This window comes from Psammomys obesus, unplaced genomic scaffold (assembly GCF_907164565.1).
Source record: "Psammomys obesus unplaced genomic scaffold, mPsaObe1.curated_primary_1811, whole genome shotgun sequence".
NCBI lineage: Eukaryota > Metazoa > Chordata > Mammalia > Rodentia > Muridae > Psammomys > Psammomys obesus.
This window is the reverse complement of record NW_026596244.1, coordinates 13,017,405-13,037,638: the sequence shown is the minus strand read 5'-3', so window position 1 is coordinate 13,037,638 and position 20,234 is coordinate 13,017,405. Positions and strand designations below refer to the sequence as shown.

General features: G+C 47.3%; 1 pseudogene; it reads left to right on the top strand.

Annotated features, from left to right (window-relative positions):
* LOC129668536 (glyceraldehyde-3-phosphate dehydrogenase-like) overlaps window positions 1–20,234 on the top strand; it is a 71,365-nt pseudogene that overhangs the window by 8,663 nt on the left and 42,468 nt on the right.

Sequence of the window (20,234 nt, the reverse complement as noted above, 5' to 3'; positions counted from 1 at the left end):
TCGGAGGCAGGTCCAGGTCCTTAGGGCAATGACCTATCACCCACCTCCAACTCAGTGGTTCTCAAGCTTCCTGATGCTGTGGTGACCCCCAACCATAAGATTATTTCATTGTTACCCCATAACCGTAATTTTGCTACTGTTTTGACTCATAACATAAATATCTGCTCTATGACACCTGAAGGAGCTGCGACCCGCCGGCTGAGAACTGCTGCCAAGGCTCTGCTTTTTCTATATTCTGCCAGGACGCCATTCTCCAGTACCTGGGCCTACGAAGGACCAGCTATGCCAAAACCGCAGCACACGGCACTCTACAAGGGGCCCTCCTTCTGGACCTAGACAGTGAAGTGATTCTTTTTAATGTGAAAAGCAGGAAGACTTCACTCTGTTCACAGTTTTAAACTGTGAGACCACATCTCATAACTCTGAACAGGATTCAGAAGCTCCATGTGTTAGGAGAGTCCAGGCAAGGCTCTAGAGAAAAGGGGAGAAGGGAGAGTCAAGAAGAGCCACACCTGGGGTTACAGCCAACCACCTGGTAAGATGGTGGAAAATGGCTGTTTGCCAGTACATGCTTCCACCTTCACCAACACAGATCAATACCTACTTACCAGCCTGACTTTTCTTTTCGTCTGTTTCTTCATTTCTTCTCATTTTGTTTTTCCTTTGGATTGTGAAAGATGGCTATCTTAGGAAAGGAAAGGTTGTCCCTAATTTAATTCTTTAAAATCCCATTTAATACAGTTATCTAAAGTTAATTTTATTCAAACAAGAGACTAAAGTAATTCTTAGGCTAATTGTAAAAATATGTTTTATTTTCCTGATGTAATTGTCATTTCTGAGGCTTGTTGCCTCCATCTGCTAACCTAGGTCTAATCCTTGAAGCTTCTAGCCTCCATACAATCTAATCTAGGCCTAGAATGTTTTCAGCCTTTGAGACTTACTGCTGAATAAACTCACCCTTTCTAGCTTTCTGAACGCTGGCTGGCTAGTTCAATTCAGCTGTTCTGGCTCAAAACCCTCTGCCAGCTGACTGATTCAAACTGGCTTCTCTCACCTCTGACTGAATAGCTTCATGTCATACTAACTTTGGCAACATGCTCTAATCTTCTGGCTCCTTCTCATTCTCTGGCTCATTCTGTCTTCAGCTGTGTCTGACTTGTTCTCTCTTTAACCTGTTTCTGTAAATCACTCCTGTTAAAATCGCCTCTTCTCTCTCTCTCTGTGCTGCTCTCTTAAGTCACCTCCATTCCTCCCCGTTCTAGTGAGAGTTGGCGTCTTCTACTGTGTCACCTCTTTCTCTGAGTAGTCACTGTTTCTGCCTCTCAACTAGACATCACTTTCAAACATGGGTGCTTCCTCCTACAAACTAACTTTACTTTCACTGTTTGGGATTAGAGGTGTGTGTTAAGGGTGTGTGAGTATTTCAGCCAGAGAGATTAAAGGTGTGTGGCATGCCTGCATTCCAGCAGGATCACATAGACAGGTCTACACAAGTTATCCCTCACCACAGCAGCCATGTTTCTGGATTAAAATTCTTCTACAGTTAATCAACAAGGAAGATGTGGTTTATTAATCACATGTTTGTTTGTTTGTTTGTTTTCTTCAGTACAGAAAGACATCATCTGCAAGGCAGTATATTCAGGAATTCCAAAAGCCTGTGGCAGTTTAGCCAAGTCCCAAGTGAAATGGCTTGTTGGTGTCTAAAGAGAAGAAAGGGGAGGAGGGAGTGGAAGAGAAAGAGGAGAAAGAGGGGGAAGAGAAAAAGAAGAAATAAAGTGAAAATGGCAATGCCAAGAGACAGTTGTTCAATCCAACAAAGCATCGATCTGTGCAAACTCTAATTACTGTATTTGCAAAACAATGTGTGTATAATTCGTAGACTGGCCCCCTTCCTTCTAGCACAATAAAGAATTTGTCTCATAAAAAAACCTTTTGTGTTTTCTTTAGAAAATTTAAGACCAAAAAGACAATGCATCGTGAGCTCTGCAAACTAAAGAATGGGTCTCTGGGGGATTCATCTGAACTCAGAGCAGTTGTCATTCTATATTGATCATCTTTGTCATTCATTATCATATCCGGCCGTCATTTATATGCAGATAACGCCGTCACTTACGGCAGTAGATTATGCCGGGAGAAAGCTTAATATTATCTTCAAGCTGATTTAAATGAGCTTTAAGATCATCTGGCACAATCTAAATTACTCTTAAATATTAATGAAACAAAGATCACATTATCTGGCTCAAAACAAAAGTTGGGGGAACTGCAAAGCTGGCAGGCAGCATGGACCCGGACAGCACACACCGCCTCAGCCTCCCCAGACGTGGGCTCCGTCCTGCTCTCACCTGTGACACACAACACAGTTGGCCGGCACTGAAGGACAGAAAACGCTCAACTCTTTAGTCAGGCACACACAGGTTTTTTCTTTCTCTTAAGGAGAAATTGTTTTCCTATCTCTCTGAAGTCGCGATTACGTGCCTTGGGTTCTGTTGGTTTTGTTTATCTGGGTGCCGCTCCATATTTGCTAGGCGAGTTAAAGGCGCTTATCCTCTCTATCTGGACAGATTTGCCTTGAATTATACATCTCATAAACATTACCGTCTGTCGTCTTTTAAACAATTGGCTAAAAATTAGAAGACTCAACACAGTGTTGGCACAATCACCGCTTCCCACCCGAGCTCTTAACTCTTTCTCAGTCACACGCATTTTCTCAGCAAAACTTAGTGAATGGGGGGAAAAAGCTGCTGTGAGGGGCACTCCTCCCAAACCAAGTCCATGCACCGTGTGTGTGTGTGTGTGTGTGTGTGTGTGTGTGTGTGTACATTTGTCTGTGTGCATATGGGTGCACCTGCGTGGGGAATTGTCTCACATTATGTAAGTGACCTTTCCGAACGCCTTTTACTTCCAAGTATCTCGATAGCCAGTGGAACCTCCCTCCCTGTGGCCCAGGAGAATGGTGAACTTGTGGGGTGCCACAGCTGAGGGGGCACATACCATCCCCTGCTTCCATGAGGGAGAGACACAGGCTCATAGGAGCAGCTTCTGGCTTCCAGGGAGGCTGAGGCCTAAGTGTGCCCAGCAGCAATGGCCCCAGCGAGTCCTGGGGGTGGAATATTCCCCAGGCAGGAGCTGGGGGGAACAACTGTACCTACCGTTCATTTAGTTGTTGATATTAGGGTCCCTTTGCCATAGCCTTCCTGACGTGCCCAGTGTTGGCTTAGTTGGGTCATATCCATGAGCTGTCATAGATTCTCAGAGACCCTTGGAGGGCATTGAGCCTTGTGTCCCAGTTTTCGTGTTTATTCTGTAAACTGCCTCTCCTGCAGACTCCTTTCCATCTGGCCAAGAGAAGATAATGCAGAGAAGGGCTGCGAGCAAGTATGGGTAGATGGCTGGGTTGAAAGGTGGGGGCAAAACAGAGTGAAAAGGAGCGTGTGCCTCAGCAGCCCTCTCTTCCCTTTTATATCTTTAGAGGAGAGATGGGGGACGACAGCCTGAGAGAGCAAGGGAGATGGCGCAGTCCCTCTCTGAGGTCACAGCAGCTGAACAAGTCCATGTGTGCCAGGGAAGTCTGTAAAACGTGCTCATTCACAGGCAAAGCAAAATGTGTGTGTGTGTGAGAGAGAGTCTCTTCCTAATCCTCTTCTCCAAGGCTCTGCTCAAAGCCTGTGTTTTCTCTGACACTTCTTATTCTCCCAAGAAGATTTTTCTCACTCCCTACTCGGCACCCTCAAAGCCCTGCGTTCACACCTCTGCTTTAGCCTTATGTTTTCCATGTGTCAGAACGGCATACATGTTGGAACCCCTGCTGGTCTGGTTCTTCTGCTGTCTACTTACACCCCTCTCCCTTCTTCTGGCAGCACAACCCAGCTCTGTTCAGCATCAGCCCCCGGGCCTCAGGAGAGCTCAGCCTTCCCACCTCGGAGGGTGAGCCAGCTTGCCTTGTGAAGACAATGCATGTACTTACGATATGTGGCATAAATGCGTCCAGGAGATGGGAAGGATGCTAGGGAAGGGGTAGTGGGCATCTATGAAATGTGTGGATGCTTTGACTGTGGCCACCTATGGCTAGGAAAGGGCAAGCTTAAGGAAGGAAGAACCAACACGTATATAGAGCACACCTGAATCCTTGAGGGTCCGCTGGACCAGCCCAGCACCACACATCTCTGGACACGCACACTGGATTGTGTCTTCTGAGGCTCTCGGCCCACAGCACATTAACTAACCCGTCCACAAGCCTGCATTGTCTAATTCAGTGACAGCACGGGGCTGTTCAGACGATAATCAGTTTTTACTTTTGTCATCTCATCTGTAATTTGACGTTTATACATGTTCAGTGCGCTGCCCACTGCCGAAACCCAGGGCTCCCCAGTGCCGTGGCGAGCCTCTACTGCAGCACAAGCTCTGCTGTGCAGCACGCCAGTGCAGAACTGCGGAGCAGCTCTGGCCCTTAACAAGCACGTGGACCAGCCACACTCCAAAATGTGAAGTCCTCTGTGACAAAACCAGACTGCTAGTTTCCATCTCCATGTCTGGTTCCCGGGAGATCACTGAGACAAACAACAAAAAAAGCGAAGACCAAATGTCCTAAGCATTCCCTCTTCTGAAGAGACTGGCCTCCTGGGTCTTGTGTACTTTTGGCCAGGTGGGGTGCCCTCCGTTGCCGTGACTCTGGAGCACAGGCCCACGACAGTGCCTATGCTGACAGCACCCACCATCGCTTTCATCCCCGATGTGCCTCCTGTCACACAGCTCTTTCTCTTTCAACCATGTCCAAGAACCTGACGTTTCCTCACTTGGCGCTCATCTGCCCACCCCTGAAGTAACTGGCACAACTAAAAAGCCATGTGAGCCCACATCTGCTCTGCACTGTGGGTGAGTGTGGACTGTCTTATATAAGCAGGAGCTGCCTACATACAGGCTAAAAGGAGGCCAGCTTCGCCTACCACAGCCAGAGGCTCGCAGGGCAGTGCTCTTCACAGAGAGCCGGCACTTGTCCCTCATGTGAGCACACTTCAGCATGAAAGCCAGGTGATGCCACCCCCCCCCCCAGGGTGACGGTGTGAGCATGGCTCAGCTTCCTACCCCACCCCCCTGTGCCTTGCCTCCAGAGTGAGAGTGTGTGCTTGGCCCAGCCTGCTGTGCTGAGGAAAAGGTCAGGGACCACACAAACTTCTGCAGAAGCCCAAGCTGCCCCTCCAGCACTCACAGCAGGGCCTGGGAACGCAGCTGACAGAAAGCCAGCTGGAGCACCTGTCCTCAGCCTCATGTCTCTGGAGGGGTACCTGTCTCCACCCACGGCAGAAACGCACCTTCCTGGGGTAGCCACAAAAGGACATAGACGGGGGTTCTCCTATTTGTCCCTTCTTCTAGTGAGGAGCCCGCATGCTTTAAACAACTGAATTTGGAGATTTGACTCTTATTGCTGCTGAAAAGCCTCCAACCATCGGACAACCCAGCAGAGTAGGTCCCAAACTCACCCCCCCATGACACACACACACACACACACACACACACACCAGGGAGGTTTTTCTAGCCTCTAAACAGCTTTCTAGACATCTCTTTCCCAACAGAGCTCTCAAATTTCATCCCAACCCTTTGCATTAAATGTTCTCTACTGACCCACACACTTCCTAGAAACACACACATGGCTTGGATGATAAACTAAACCATCCGAGATCAGGCTGAGCTTTAGATTGCCAGCTTTTGGGGATGCCAGTGCTGTATTTGAGCCCCATGGCCACCCAGAGCTGTGTTGTTCTGTTTGGGCTGACTGTGTGCATCAGAGGCCTAACCCCACTTCAGCCAGAGGGTGGAGAGATGCCTCATCAAACAGTGTCCAAGAGTCAGGCTCAACTGCCCTTCCTGGAGCTGGATTTAATGGGCTGGATCTTATGAGTATGGACTTGGAACTCCAGGGTGACATATGTGGAGAAAGATTCTAATTCAGAGAAGACAGGGATAAAGTGTTCATTGTGCAAAGACAGCTAAGTGAGACCAAAGGCTACATTTCCTGACAGCCCAGGCCTCTGCAGAGATGCCTGGCCACTGAGGTTGGAACTGGTCTCCAAGGTCCAACAGGGAGCAAGGCCAGCACAGCCACTCTAAAGCCCAGGAGGGAGCTGTGACCCTGACCTCCACTCTGACAGCTGGGCCCACACCAGCTTCCGGGCTCGTTCACTGTCCAAGGACACGTGGTGCCTGGCTTCTCCGAGCCTCCATTTCCTCACCCCTTACAGTTTACATATGATAATGGACTCTCTCTAAAAGCTACTGCACAGATCTGAAAGGGCAGTTCATGCTCGCTATTTAGCAGAATTCCTGGCATCATCCCAAGTGCTCAACAAATTAAGGTAAAGCTCTTTCAAAATATGCCAGAGCCAGCAAGCGGGCTCTGTGGGTAAAGGCTGTTGTGTGCAAGCCTGTTCCCCAGAACCCATGGAAAGGTGGGGGAAAACTGACTTAACAAAGTTCTCCTCTGACCTTCATACATGTATACTACGGCCTTTGCGTGCGTGTACACACGTACACACACACACCACACACACACACACACACACAATAATAATGAGGATAAATAAATAAATTTTAAGTGTACTCATATGTCAGATCACATCATTTGTCTGTGCAAAACCAACCTTTGGCTTCTGATCTTTCTCGGAGCCTCAGATGCTACAAGGCCCAAAGACCCTCCATGGCTGGGGACCTCCCTTCTCTCTGCTCTACCCCCAGGTGCTCAGTTTCAGGCTAATTGGCTTCTTTGCTGTCTCTTAAACACCTAAAGGCCTTCGAAAAGGATGTCCTGTCTACCCAGAACACTCTTGCCTGTTCTCGACTTCTGATTAGATCTCTACTTTATTTCCCTGGAGTCTTTTGGATGGATTCATCTCCAAGGCTCTTTCCTCCCCTCCTTCTTTAAGTACATGGTCTGCCGGCCAGGTAATGTCACCTCCTGCTGCCCTGTTGGTTTCCTTTGCATTCTCCTTGCTGTGCACCAATCAGCCCGCCCATTAGTCACACTCTGTCTGTTCCTCCCACCACAGTATCAGCACCACGAAACAGAGACCCATAAATCCTCAGCACCCAAGCCATGTCCGTTGCTTAATAAGCACCTGTTGCTATAACTATCTGTAAATACACACCACTCCAATAGCCCATTTTGTTTTTTTGTTTTTTTTCCTGGGTTCTCCACTCTTTGTGCTTCATAAACCTACATTTTGTTATTTTTATTCTTTGACAGGGTTGAACCCGAACCCTCTGATCCCTCAAGGCAAGTTCTCTACCACTGAGCTCTAGTCTCAGCCCTAAACTTGCAACACGTTTTAAGCAGAGAGGTAGTATTAGTGTGACACAGAGCTCTGTGAGTAGCTCCTGGCAGCCTGTTTATGCACACTGTCTTCACTATAATCACAAAGCCAACAGAATCCTGGACCTAGACTAGAGAGCCAAGGTCACAGGCCAGACTTAGGCAGACAGGACCCAGGCTTCCAAAAGAACACAAAGCAAAGTCAAAGACTCAGGGCCTCAGAATGGACAGGAGCGGTGGCTGGCCCTAGATTCCTGGGTTGCAAGAAGGCTAGAACATCTAAAAATCAATAGTGGGGCAGGTGTCCAGGGGTGTTGAGAGACCAGGTCCTCATGCTGAGAAGGGGTCCTGTCAGTGAGAGACAGTTTCTTCCACCCCACTCAGGGTAGCAGAAGGACACACGGCCAGGGAGATGACCTCTTTAGTCCCCACTCTCTTCTCATTACTGTTTTTGGGCACCCACATGATTGGGTGGTTAATGGTGTATTCATTGAAATTTTCCTTAGTTTTAGACCCCTCTGAGTATCATGGAGAATGGGAGTGACGTGAACCTTGCTCACCGGACCCAGTAAGGCTTGCGGTAAGAGCAGCAAGGAGCACTTGTCAAATCCATCTCCCTGATGAGCCCTCTCAGGCACCACTCACATACTCGTGCTGTCTGTAGGAAACTTGGGGGGTCCTCTGTGTTTCTTCAGGTGGCCATCTGGGGACCAGGTCTATAGAAATGGTTCTGAGGGTTGGGAGTGGAGTGCTGGCTGGGGAATTAGGACCACTGACATTAACCTGTCATTCCTTCTTGAGAGTAATGATTCAGCCATCAGAGCCATCCTAACCATCCTAATGAGTCCCACATCACTAATGCCTTTTCACCCTCATCTACTGATGTAACCTAAACTGTCTAAATTGACCTGGGAAGGCAGAGGATGACAAGAGGCAGAACAAGGGGGAAGCCAATAGACTCCTCCTTTGCACCCCGTTTGCTGAGCTGTAGAACACAGTGAGAATTGAGCAGCAAAGGCAGGGACTTGGAGGCCCAGGAAGCAGAATGAAGCAGATTACAGGAGGTTAAAGACTCAGGAGTCAGGCTTCCTCCTACAGTCCTGTTTGCTCCAGCTCTTTTCACACTCATTTAGGCCATGCCTGGGCAGACAGTCAGTACGAGGCAGAGGCTGAAATAAGTCGTGCAAAGGAGCATTCCATAGTGCTGGAAACAACGGGACTATTTCCCCAAAGCCATGGTGAATTGATAGCAATTTCCTTCTAGAAGTGTTTTATTTAAAAAGAAGACACCAAGATCTCTTCTAGTTTCCTCAAACTTTTCCCTGAAAAATCCAGCTGATAATTACATTGACTTGAAAACATGCTGTATCCTCTCTTTCTTATAGGTTCACCAATTAACACCAGCAACTTAACAGCTGGGCCATGAGCCTAAACTAAGAAATCCTAATTTAAACCGTCATTAATTAACCCATTGTTCCTCAGGTGCTTCCTGCAAGAAACTCTGTCTCCTTTCCCAGTGGAACTGTTAACCTCCCAAGCTCTAAAGCTTCTTGGCTCCTGGAATGAATATTATTTTTGTTGGTTGTTGATTGCTGGGTGCCGGGAGTTGCCACTGGGGTGATGTATGGCACTGGAGAGATTTCAGGTGTCAAAAAAACAAGGAACACCATCTCCCTGTGGGCACCTCCCTTCCCACATGGTAATTAATGCACTTGCCACCAAGCCAAACTACCTGGGTTCAACCTCCAGGGCTCATAGGTTAGAGAGACTAACTCCTGCATGTTGTCCTCTGACCTCAGCTTGAACTCCCCGGCCCCAGCCTGGCCCCCTCCACACACACACAAAGTAAATTTAATTAAAGCAAAAATGTTTAAAGGTGGCTCTCTGCTTCTCTCCATCCCAGAGGCAGCTGTATCTTCTCATGAAGGTCAGAGAATGGATTTGGCCTTTTTGCGGGTGCCTGGTTATCAGGGCTGCCCTCAACTTTTCAGTGACCCCTTCACTGACCTCACCTACATGTCCTGCTTGTTCCAGTATGATTCTACCCATGTGAGTTCCACAACATAACCAAGACTGAGAACAGGAAATTTGTCATAATGGGAACACGGTCTCCATCTTCTAGAAGTGAGATCCCGCCAATGTCAAATGGTGCCATGCTGGTGGCAAGTATGTTGTGGAGTCTACTGGTGCCTTCACAACCTAAGAGAAGCTCACTTGAAGGGCAGGTCCAAAAGGGTCATTATCTCTGCTCCTTCTACATGATGGGTGTGAACATGAGAAGTAAGACAGTTCACTCAGGATTGCCGGCAGTGACTTCTGTACCATCAACTGCTTAGCTCCCCGGAAAAGTCATCCACGACAACTTTGGCATCGTGGAAGGACTCATGACCACCATCCATGCCATCACTACCACCGGAAAACTGTGGATGGCCCCTCTGGAAAGCTGTGGCGTGATGGCCGTGGGGCTTCTGAGAATATTGTCCCTGCATCCACTGTGCTGCCAAGGCTGTGGGCAAGGTCATCCTGAGCTGAACAGGAAGCTCACTGGTGTGGCCTTCCATGTTCCAACCTCCAATGTGTCCAACATGAATCTGACATGCTGCCAGGAGAAAGCTGTCAAATATGATGACACCAAGAAGGTGGTGAAGCATCAGAAAGTCCACTAAAGAGCTGTCCTAGGCTATACTGAGGACCTAGTTGTTTCCCGCAACTTTAACAGTGACGCCCACTGTTCTGCCATTTGAGGCTAGGCAGGCATTGCTCTCAATGACAGCTTTGTAAAGTTAATTTCCTGGTGTGACAATAAATGTGGCTATAGCAACAAAGTGGTGGACCTTGAGGCTACACGGCCTCCAAGAGTAAGACACCCTGGACGACCCACCCCAGTAAGAACACAAGAGAAAGAGAGAAGCTGTCAGTTGCTGAGGGTCTCTGCCCCTCAGTTATCCAGGGAAGTCGGTGCAGAAACTCAAGCTCAGAACCTGGAGGCAGGAACTGCAGCAGGAGGCCGCAGACAAATGCCGTTTGCTGGCTTACTCCTATGGCTTGCTCACCCACCCTTCTTATGCCTCCCAGAACTACCTGCCCAGAACAGGGCCCATCTACAATGGACTGGGTCCTCTCACATTAACCTTAGTCAAGAAAATGCCCCACGGGCTTGCCCACAGACCAATCGGGTGGGCACATTTTCTCAAATGAGATGCACTCTCTCCAAACAACTCAAGCTTATGTCATGTTGGCAAAACAACAACCCAGGACATCTCACTACTCCAGATTTGCAATGAAGGATGAAGGAGCCAGCTGAATAGTCAAGATCAAGTTGCAGCCAGTGTGGACGCTGGTGGCAGACATGCCAGGATGAGGAAGTAAGCTGTCAGGTGCCTTTGTAGGAACCGCTGGAGGATGGAGTGGGGTGAGTGAGAGCCACATGTTTTCCGATAGTAGAGCCTAACACTTATTGAACAATCACCCTGCAGCAAACACCTGGCTAAGCCCCTTGCCAGGATTATCTTATTAATCCTCGCAGCAGCTCCATGAAGGCTAAGTAGCTGGCCCCTAGGTCAGGGTAGCCTGAAGGGAAAGAACAGGCATTCATGCCTAGTATTCTGCCTCCAGAGCCCATGCCTGGGGTCTCTGTGTTCCCTCGCCAACCTGAGGCCACTCTTCTTACCTTCTGGAGCTGCTGTGAGGGTCTGAGAGTTCTCACATCTCTCCTTTGCCATCCTTTCCCCATAATACTAGCTCATCTCCCCCTGACTGTCCTAAAGCAACACTTCCTGACAGACCTGCCCGTAACAGGCTGTAGGTGAGCTGGTGTTGTGATGTCTCTCAGCACCCTTGGTGCCCTAGTGGTGATGAGCTTGGGCCCAACACTAGCAGAAGGCACCTTGGGCTGACAATATTGAGTGCCAGCTAGTTGTGTATGGCACCACAATGCAAGTCCACATGCTACCCTCTGAGGCCAGTGTTAGGAAGCCTCTTGGACCTTTCTCTTTCTACAGAGGACCTGCCCGAGAGGGCTCCAGTGAGGTATAAAAGGAGACTGGAGGCAGGCAAAGAAAGAAAGGACCTGTTGCTTCCTGATTACTGGGTCCTAGTTTTCAGGTTCACTTACAAGTGAGTGCGGAGGGCAGTCTCTAGATGAACATTTGCTTCCCTTTATGGCTCTACAGGGTCTCGGCAGCTGCTCGATGGGCACTTTTCATAATCACCATTGCTGTTGAGCTACTTTTATCCTTCCCGTACAACTCCAAATGTGACACACTGTCCTATTGTTAAACCCCTGTTCCTGCACAGCCATGGCTGCTTATTTGGTAGCTATAAATAAATAAATAAATAAATAAATAAATAAATAAATAAATAAATAAATACATACATACATACATACATACATACATACATACATAAATACATAAATACATAAATAAATAAATAAATAAATAAATAAATAAAAGCCTCGTTACCTCAAAACAAAATCAGAAATGGTCTCATCATTAAACAACCTATACCAAAATGACTGGAATCGAGCAGCACACGGGGAATGTACAAACTGTTCCCAAGAAGGCTGTGTCAGAACCGTCCCCACAACCTGACACCCTCAGACACCCTTAACCTGGCCAGCTTTGTGCAGGAAACTAAAGAGAGGCCTTTCCAATGGTTTGACCAGAAATTAATCATGAGGGCAGAAATGCATGCCGAGTGGTCAGAGCTTAATGATAATAATAGTGCTATTAAGTCCACCTCAAAATCCCCCGTCTTTATTAGCACAATTATGAGCTAAATTGTGCCCTCCCACAAATCCACATGGGAAAGTCTCAATACCCAGGACCTCAGAGTGTGACTGTATTTAATTAAGTTAAAATGAGGTCAGCGGGCTGTATCCTAATCTAATTTGATCGTTGTCCTTATAAGAAGAGGTGACTGGGACAAACAGGCAGAGAGAGAGAGACAAGGCAGGTACAGACACATAGGCACTACCTGAAAACACAGAAGAAACAGCAGCCTCTGGTGCAGAGGTCTTCAAAGAGAGAGCCTCCATTACTCCCACATGGTCAGTAGTACTTTCCCATGGCAGCTCACAGGCTCTCAAAACACTTCCTATTGGGGGTTTACTTGGTCAGAGTCCTTTACGTCTCAGGTGAGGATACTGAGTTTGCCCAGCTGTCTCAACTCAGGCCTGAATGGATGAGCACTAGCGCAGTCCTCTCCCTCTGCTACTGGTTCTGACCTCAGTCTGTGTGATAAGAGAGAAGAGCAGTTCTGAGCAGATATTCTCAATGAGCAATGAACTCTTAACTGTCCTTCATTAACACAGAGAGCCCAGGCAGGACATTAAGACTGCATAGATCCCAGACCTCAATAACAGCATCCACGAGCTTTCTCAGACACCTTAGACCTCGTCCACCCCTGCTGCTTTTCTTTAGGGCAAAATCCTAACAGTGTTAGGAATCCATCTATCACCACCAACTATTCCTAAAGCGTCTCAGTCTGGGAAAACCTAACCTTCTGTTTGATAGAAGCGTTCTAAAGTTTATATATGCTTCTTTTGGGACAAAGGGAACTTCTCCATCCTTGACTTATTTTTAAACTGCAAATGTTAAATTAGCATTTTGTAAGATGGCTCTGACATACAAAAGAGTTAACGTAGTCTTATACAAACCTGTTTTTAAAAGGTGGAAAATGTGTTTTCCTTGGTAAGCCACTTTTAAAAAATGATCTTGAAATCACAGTGCCAAGAGCATTCTTACAGATCACCCAGCTGAATGTTTGTCTATGTTTTTTCTCCACTTTTAACATCAGACCTAGGTTTTAAAAAGCAACCTTTAGTGAGGTTTGAGTAAGCAAGAGCTGTAAGCTGGGCCTCTTTGATTGAAGTGGGCAAGCAGGCCTTGAACCACTCTCCTGGCCTCCTCCAGGGAACCTGGGGTTCTGAGGAAACCTAGAATAAAACCCATCAGCTGCCCCAGTAATTTCATTTCACAGATTTGTCTGATGCTCTGACAAACTGCCATGGTCAAGGTTGAGCCTTTGATAATGATATAACCAAATCTCCTGATTTGTGACCCATAAGCTTGGTCGGTGTCACCGAGTGGGTCATATGGACCTTTTGCTAGCTGACAAAATTGAGCTTCAACACAGCCTCATGCTTAACCAGCTCTCAGTGCATGAGGCCAGGAAGAGAACTGATGTCAGAACACACTTGTCAGCATTAGCTATGTGAAGCAAATCCCAGCATTTTAAGTCAGGTCCAGGTATCAGGCCAAAAGCCCTGGGGCTACGGTTATGAGCTTTGACAATTATCCATATAGTCTAACTGAGATGTTTTCCAGCTTCAGTGTGCTTTGGGGGGGATTTCCTACAAAGACAAGTGCCAGATAGTCAAATGCAATAGGCCTAGAGTATGATCTAGGAATGGTTCCTTTGTCTGTTTTTTTAGGGATGTGTGTGTGTGTCTGTTAAGACATAAAGGTGTTCAGACTTGAGGAAAACCATTACATCAAGCCCCTGCATGGAGTCATCCTATCACACCCCAGACAAGATGTCTCACATAAGCACCCTGACGAATGCCGTAGTGCATGGGTGGGTCTCCTACATGGTCACATGGAAAGAAGAAACAGAAACAAAGATGAGCAACCAAACTCTGGTTTCATAAATATGGTTTCTCTAGAAAACTAATCAAGCAGTAAGACACACAAAAATAGCACAGTGTGTAACTGTCTCTTAAGATAGCACATCCAGACTTGAAAGAAATACAATACCAACCTCCGAGGGCACATACTCAACCACTGTGGGGGTCAGTCCGGGGAGCTGGAAGGCCAAGCAAGGGTGAGAAAATCAGAGGAAAGCTCACATTTTGCACTGAGAAAATCCTGTCAGGCTGTGCCAAAACCAGAGGTTTTCACTGGTAATTACTATTAGGACAATTCATTTAACTAGAAACAAAATGGGGCATGACTGTTTACTGCTGCCTGCTTCCCAGACATACAGAGAAATAAGAAGAAAAATCTGAAACGTTTTACTCCTGGCTAAATGGAATAATTTTCTCAATTAACCAGAAATAGACAGAGCAACACAGTTGTTTGCCTTTACATTCTACAACAGTTGTGCAGGCTCCTTACACGTCCTTGCTGGAGACAGGTGGCTGGTGAGCTGTGAACGCCTTGATTTCGGTTTCCATTTGAAGAAAACACTGTTCTCAGAAATGCTTCAGGTTGTCAGCTGTGGCATGAAGACTTCTGGGTGCTGCTCTTGTCTGCTCTCCTCCGTGAGGAACCCTTTCCAAGGACAAGAGACCGTGGTGAGATGAAAGACACTTCTAGAAACTTAGGAGGAGGCTTTACAGGACAGAAGGGAACAGAGAGTGTGTTCGTCTCAGAAGACATAGATCAGATGGCTGAAATTTTAATATTGGCCAAGAACTGACCCTGGTTGGTAAATATTGTGTGTGCAAGTCTCACTAACCAGTGTAAGGGGAAGGTTCAGCCATTGCCGACACGGGCTGACAGAGCCTGATGAAGGGGTAGGGCACAATGACCCATGACACCCTCACATGGGAAAGGAAAGCCGTTTGTACCTGCCAAACCTACACAAGCTCGGTAAACATTATACAGCATAAGCCACGCTGTAACGTGTGCGTCACAGCCACATTTCTTCAGCAGCAAACCAGAAACTACAGTTTCCTTTTAAAGTTAGCTCTTCAGAGAGAAAAACTGAACTTCTGTCAAATAAAGCCTTTCTATTGTTAAAAACAAAAACGTCTTCTCCAGCAGTGTCCCTTGAGATGGGTCTCATTTCTGTTCTTCCTTCCTGTGCATGCTGTCCTGGAAGAGGCTGCTGATAGCAGCCTCCCATCTGACCAGATGCTTGTGTTCAGGACCAAGGACAGTGGCTCCTGAGCTGCCGCAGCTCTCACCCTTTCCCTCCCACTAATATTTTAGACATGTGACCTGTGCTGGCAGGAGAAACACAGACCCTATGGTTCCTTCAAAAACCAAAACAGGGCTGAGCTTGCAAGAGGAATTGCTTTCCTACTGGTGTTCTGTCTTCGTTGCTTTTAGCCTGAAAAGAACACCTCCAAATCAGGGACAGGGCTGTAAAACTCAAGGCATTTATCCACTGCCTCCCTGGTAAGGTTCCCGGGGGACTTAATTTTATGAATGCAACAGCAGATCTGAGAAACAGGTACTTGAGGGCCTTTGCCAGAGCCTGGCAGCCACAGTGATAGCCCACAGAGTGCATCTCTGAAATCAACTCAGCAGGCAGAAGGACCTAATGCTCAGCCCATCTGGCCACATCTGGGCCAAGCAGTGTCTCACAAGCAGGCACTCAACTCTGGGAAGCCTGTGCTAGGAAGCCTGCCTCTGTTTTCACCTTCGGGAGTAGCGTGGGAACACGGGCCTCTCCTGGAATAACACGCTCCTGTGAGATAGAACAGAAGGTAGAGAGGATATAAATACCCCGCAATTCTGTTAAATGCCCTTATTTATAGACACGAAAGTTGGAAACCAGGATTACTTGCTGCAATACGAAGAAAGTAAGAGCTAATTAAAACTTATCATTTAGCATGTTATGGAAGGGCCAGGCTCTCTGGGAAGGTGCCCTTTGCAACCTCAGAGAAAGGGGTTGTGTTCTGGTTTACTCTCCCTTTCCCTCTTCTTTCTCTCTTTCACACACACACACACACACACACACACACACATGCACCCATCATATCCCTCCTGAGGCCAAAGAAAAACCATAAATAGATCTCAGGTCCAGTCTTCTCCATTCTGTGGCATGTGAGGGGAGTTGCACGCATGCACCCGTGTATACAGAAACCATGCACATGTATGCACGGGGCAGGGGGGAACTAACATTTGACCTCAGGTATCATTCTTCAGGTGTTATCCCCTTTATTTTTTGAGACTCTCCTTGGTCTGGGGCTCAGTAAACAGTAGCCTAACTGGCCAGCAGGCCCAGGGCTCTGGCAGCCGTTGCTGCCTTTTGACTGCACTGTAGTCACAAGTGTGTCTCTACTCTGCCTCTTCTAAGGGGGGCGGTCGGAGGTCACCAGGTCCTCACTGTTGAGGACAAGAACTTAATGGGCCGAGCTACTGCCCGGCTTCATTTTCTCTGTCTAAAGATGAAACGAGAGCTAGAGCTCAGGTGAATCTAGGATCTGTATCAAACTTGCCAGGGCTCAGGGGCAAGGTTCATGTTCCAGGTCTCGGCACAGTAACATAAAACCAAACGAGACTCGCTGGTGCATGAGGAGATGCCCTGCAGAAAGGTCATGGTGACGTGGCCTCACAACCCGGGAGGACTCTGTCCCAGCTGCCCTCCTAGGGTTTCCACCTAAACTGCTCAGGGCAGCCACTGCTTCTGGCTCAGTGAACTCTTGTCATCCTTCTCTCTCAACCATGAGCACCCCATATGCTTGGCACCCAGTCTGTGCACCAAGAATGCAGGTAAACAGGAAGGGAGTCAACCCAGGACAGCTGCATGCCATCATCTGTAATAAAGTAAATAAATATCAGGACCTTTAAGATGGCTCAGTGGTAAAGCCACTTGGAGGGGCTGGCGACCTGAGTTCGAGTCCCAGGACTCATATAGCGGTGGAAGGAGAGAAGCAACTCCACCAAGTTGCCCTCCAGCATTCATACACATACTTACAGCATGAGTGCGTGCAGACCTGGACTCGATATCCCATGGACAGAGGAAATGGCTCTCGGTCAGACCGAGCCTCATCTGTTTCTGCCCTCAGAGGGTCTGTTGCTCTTGCCAAACCCACCACACAGAGGGGAGCTGATTCTGGGCAGCATGTTGCCTGAATGTAGACTCTTGCCCAATAAGCAGGGCTGCTGTGGATTGCCCAGGCTTGCGGTACACAATGGCCCTTGGATTTCAATATTGTCAGAGAGAGCTGGGCTCCTGTCCTAACAGATTCTGGAGCACCCCACCCCCACAGAGGAGTACCTGCCATCCCTTTGGCTTTGCCGAGTGCTTTCTCTCAGGCTATATTACCCTAGGAACTGTCTCCTAGGGATGGATTGAATCAAAGCCCGATCACACCTACTTTTCCCTTCCTAAGGAAGATGTCCCCCTTGGGTGGCTTAAAACGTGGTTCCCAGGCTTATTTACAGAGGGAACGCTCTGTTTCAGATAGCCAGTCATTTTCTCTCAGAGTTGCAAAGCTGATTTCAGCCACCCAAGAAGTGTTATGAATATAAACACAATATATAAAGCTTAAAAAGTAGGCGAGGAGGGGCTGCACACCTCGGAGATGGGAGAAGCAATCCTTTTCTTAGATAAAGATAAAGCCCCCTCTGCCTTTCCACAAGATCTACTTCCCTAAGGGGTCTCTGGAATTCACCACTGGCATCCCTCTGTCCTCTGACCATGGAGGGCAGCAATGCCCCTTACCGCAAAGACAGAAATTCCTCTCAGCCATGCCAGCTAAGTCCTCGGAGACTATCGGTGGGGTGAGACCTCCTTCTAATCCCAGAGGGAATTAAATCAAGTCCTGTAGAAAAATTAAAATCCAGGATGGCCTCTATGGGGGCTGAAATGAACCATCCTATTACCCAACACCTCTCTGACGGTGAGGGTTAATTTATCACACGAAATCCAATCACTTCTTATAAAAGCAGTGCAGGTTTCATTTAGTGTGATGGGGTATATTGCAAGATTTCAGAAAATCAATTTTACTGAGAGCCATATTAAGCCCCAGGGAATATAACACTACATGTACCTCACATAAGTTTTTGTTATTACTCAGAGGATCACTGGGGAAATTATATACTTAGCCCGATGAAGGGTAATGGCTACCTTCATTGTCTTGGGTAACTCCCACCTTGCTTACCTATTGTGAAATAACAAATAAAAATGGTAGCGCTCCAAATTGGTGCCTACCTGAGCCTCACGGAGCCTGGGGCATGATGAAAGTGAGCAGAAGTGACTTGATTCTCCAAAGAACTTAACGATTTCCAGTAGGAGACATTACTAACCAATGCTAAAAAATGAATAAGCAGTGTGGAGACTGTCTATTGTATCCCAAGCTCTGAATTTTCTATCTTGCACTTTCAGAAAAAAGCACCTAAAAAGGGGTCCATGGTGGGTTCAAAATTGCTTTCAACCAATCTCCCAGGCTAATATTTCCACAGACATACAATTCTGTAGCCAAGAACTTTTCCACTGTGGCTAAGAACATTCCTGGCTATGCTCATCTGGTCTCTTGGAGACTTTTGTATGCAAAGCAATAAACCAAGGCAGCTCTTTATGGGCACCCCAACTTGAAGCTAGTGGCAGGGACTGCATACTAGAGCCAACTTTTGTGATAGCTGCCTTCTCAAAAGACCACTTCAAGCTAATAGCAAAGGGGTATAGAAAAAGGGGTGCTATGCGGCTCCAGTTCTACAGAATCCACACATACCAGGGCTGTGTCTGCTCATTTGCTCTAGGACTATACTGTTCAAGAGAATAGCATCTATCCATGTGCAGCCATTAATACTGCAATGACTTAAAATTAAAAACTCAGTCCCATGGGTTCACGAGTAGTACAGGGTTAGCAGTCACTGTCCAGGAAAGATACAGAACACTCAGCACCACCCAGTGTTCTATCAGAAGTAGCCATGTGACAATTTGGGTCGCCATCTTGTCCCAAGGACCAGGGAGCCACCACACTAACATGACAGCTAGGTTCAGGCTGGAGTTCTTTACCCACTGTTCAGTGAACCATTTTCTAGGTCCTCCATCACCAGCATGAGCTGAGGCTGGACATGACCACTTTATGGTCTGTTGGTCAGAGTAGCTCTCTTCTTTTCCACCAGAGCCAGCCTCAGGGAAAGCTGAGGTGGGATTGAAAAATATAAGGTTCAGAGCTGGGCATGGTAGTGCCCACCTATAACACCTATAATCCCAGCACTCGAGGAGGCACAGTCAGGCGAATCTCTTTGAGTTCGAGGCCAGCCTACTCTACAAAGTGAGTCCAGGACAGCCAAGGCTACAAAGAGAAACCCTGGCTCAAAATGCCACCCAAAACATGTTTAGAAGAAAAATATAAGGTTCAGGATAAAGGGCATATTTTGGAAACTACACTGGCTTATGCCAAGAGCAAACCCCACTGTTATGGACTGAATTATGTCTCCCAATTTGTATGTTACCATATTGGTATTGTAACAAAATACCTGAGATAAATCAAGTTATAAAGCAAAAGGGAACTAATATAACTTAATATGGGGCATGTGATTGGCATGCTTGGTGTGCTCAAGGCCCAATATGACACATGCACATTCTCTGTCTCTCTCTCTCTCTTTCTCTGTGTGTGTGTGTGTCTCTCTCACACACACACAAGGTTTAGTTAGGAGGTCATGGATTTTAGGCTTAGTGCAAATCAGCATATTATAGTGGAAGACTGTGATAAAGTAAGCTGTTTGCCTCCTAGTGAGACAGAGAGAGAGAGAGAGAGATCATTATTTCAAGTAAAAAAATTTCACCATTTTTAAACAATACCAAGTACAAAAGCCTTCCGTGGACATTTCAGATCCAAACATAAAGTCATATCTTGAGGTCCTAATTCTCAGAACTTCGGACTGTGACTGCATTTGAAGATGTGTTTTTGAAGAAGCCATTGAGTAGAACAAGGTCATCAAGGTAAGCTCCAATCTCGAGTGACTCTGTGGCCGTAAGAGGAGATGGAGATGCACTGCCACACGCCAAGGGACAACCATGAGAGGCACCTGGAGAAGCACCTGGAGAGAGGCCCCTGAAGAGTCCAGCCCTGCTGACACCATGATCTTGGTGTCCTCGCCTTCAGAATGAGGACGCAGTATGTTTCCACTGCAGAAGTCCCCAGACCCTGACGCTTTCCCAGGGAGCCAATATGTTCACAGGGCGGGTTCTTCACAGTGTGGATTCTTCAAGGAACAAAACAGAGACCTGTGAGACTTGAGCT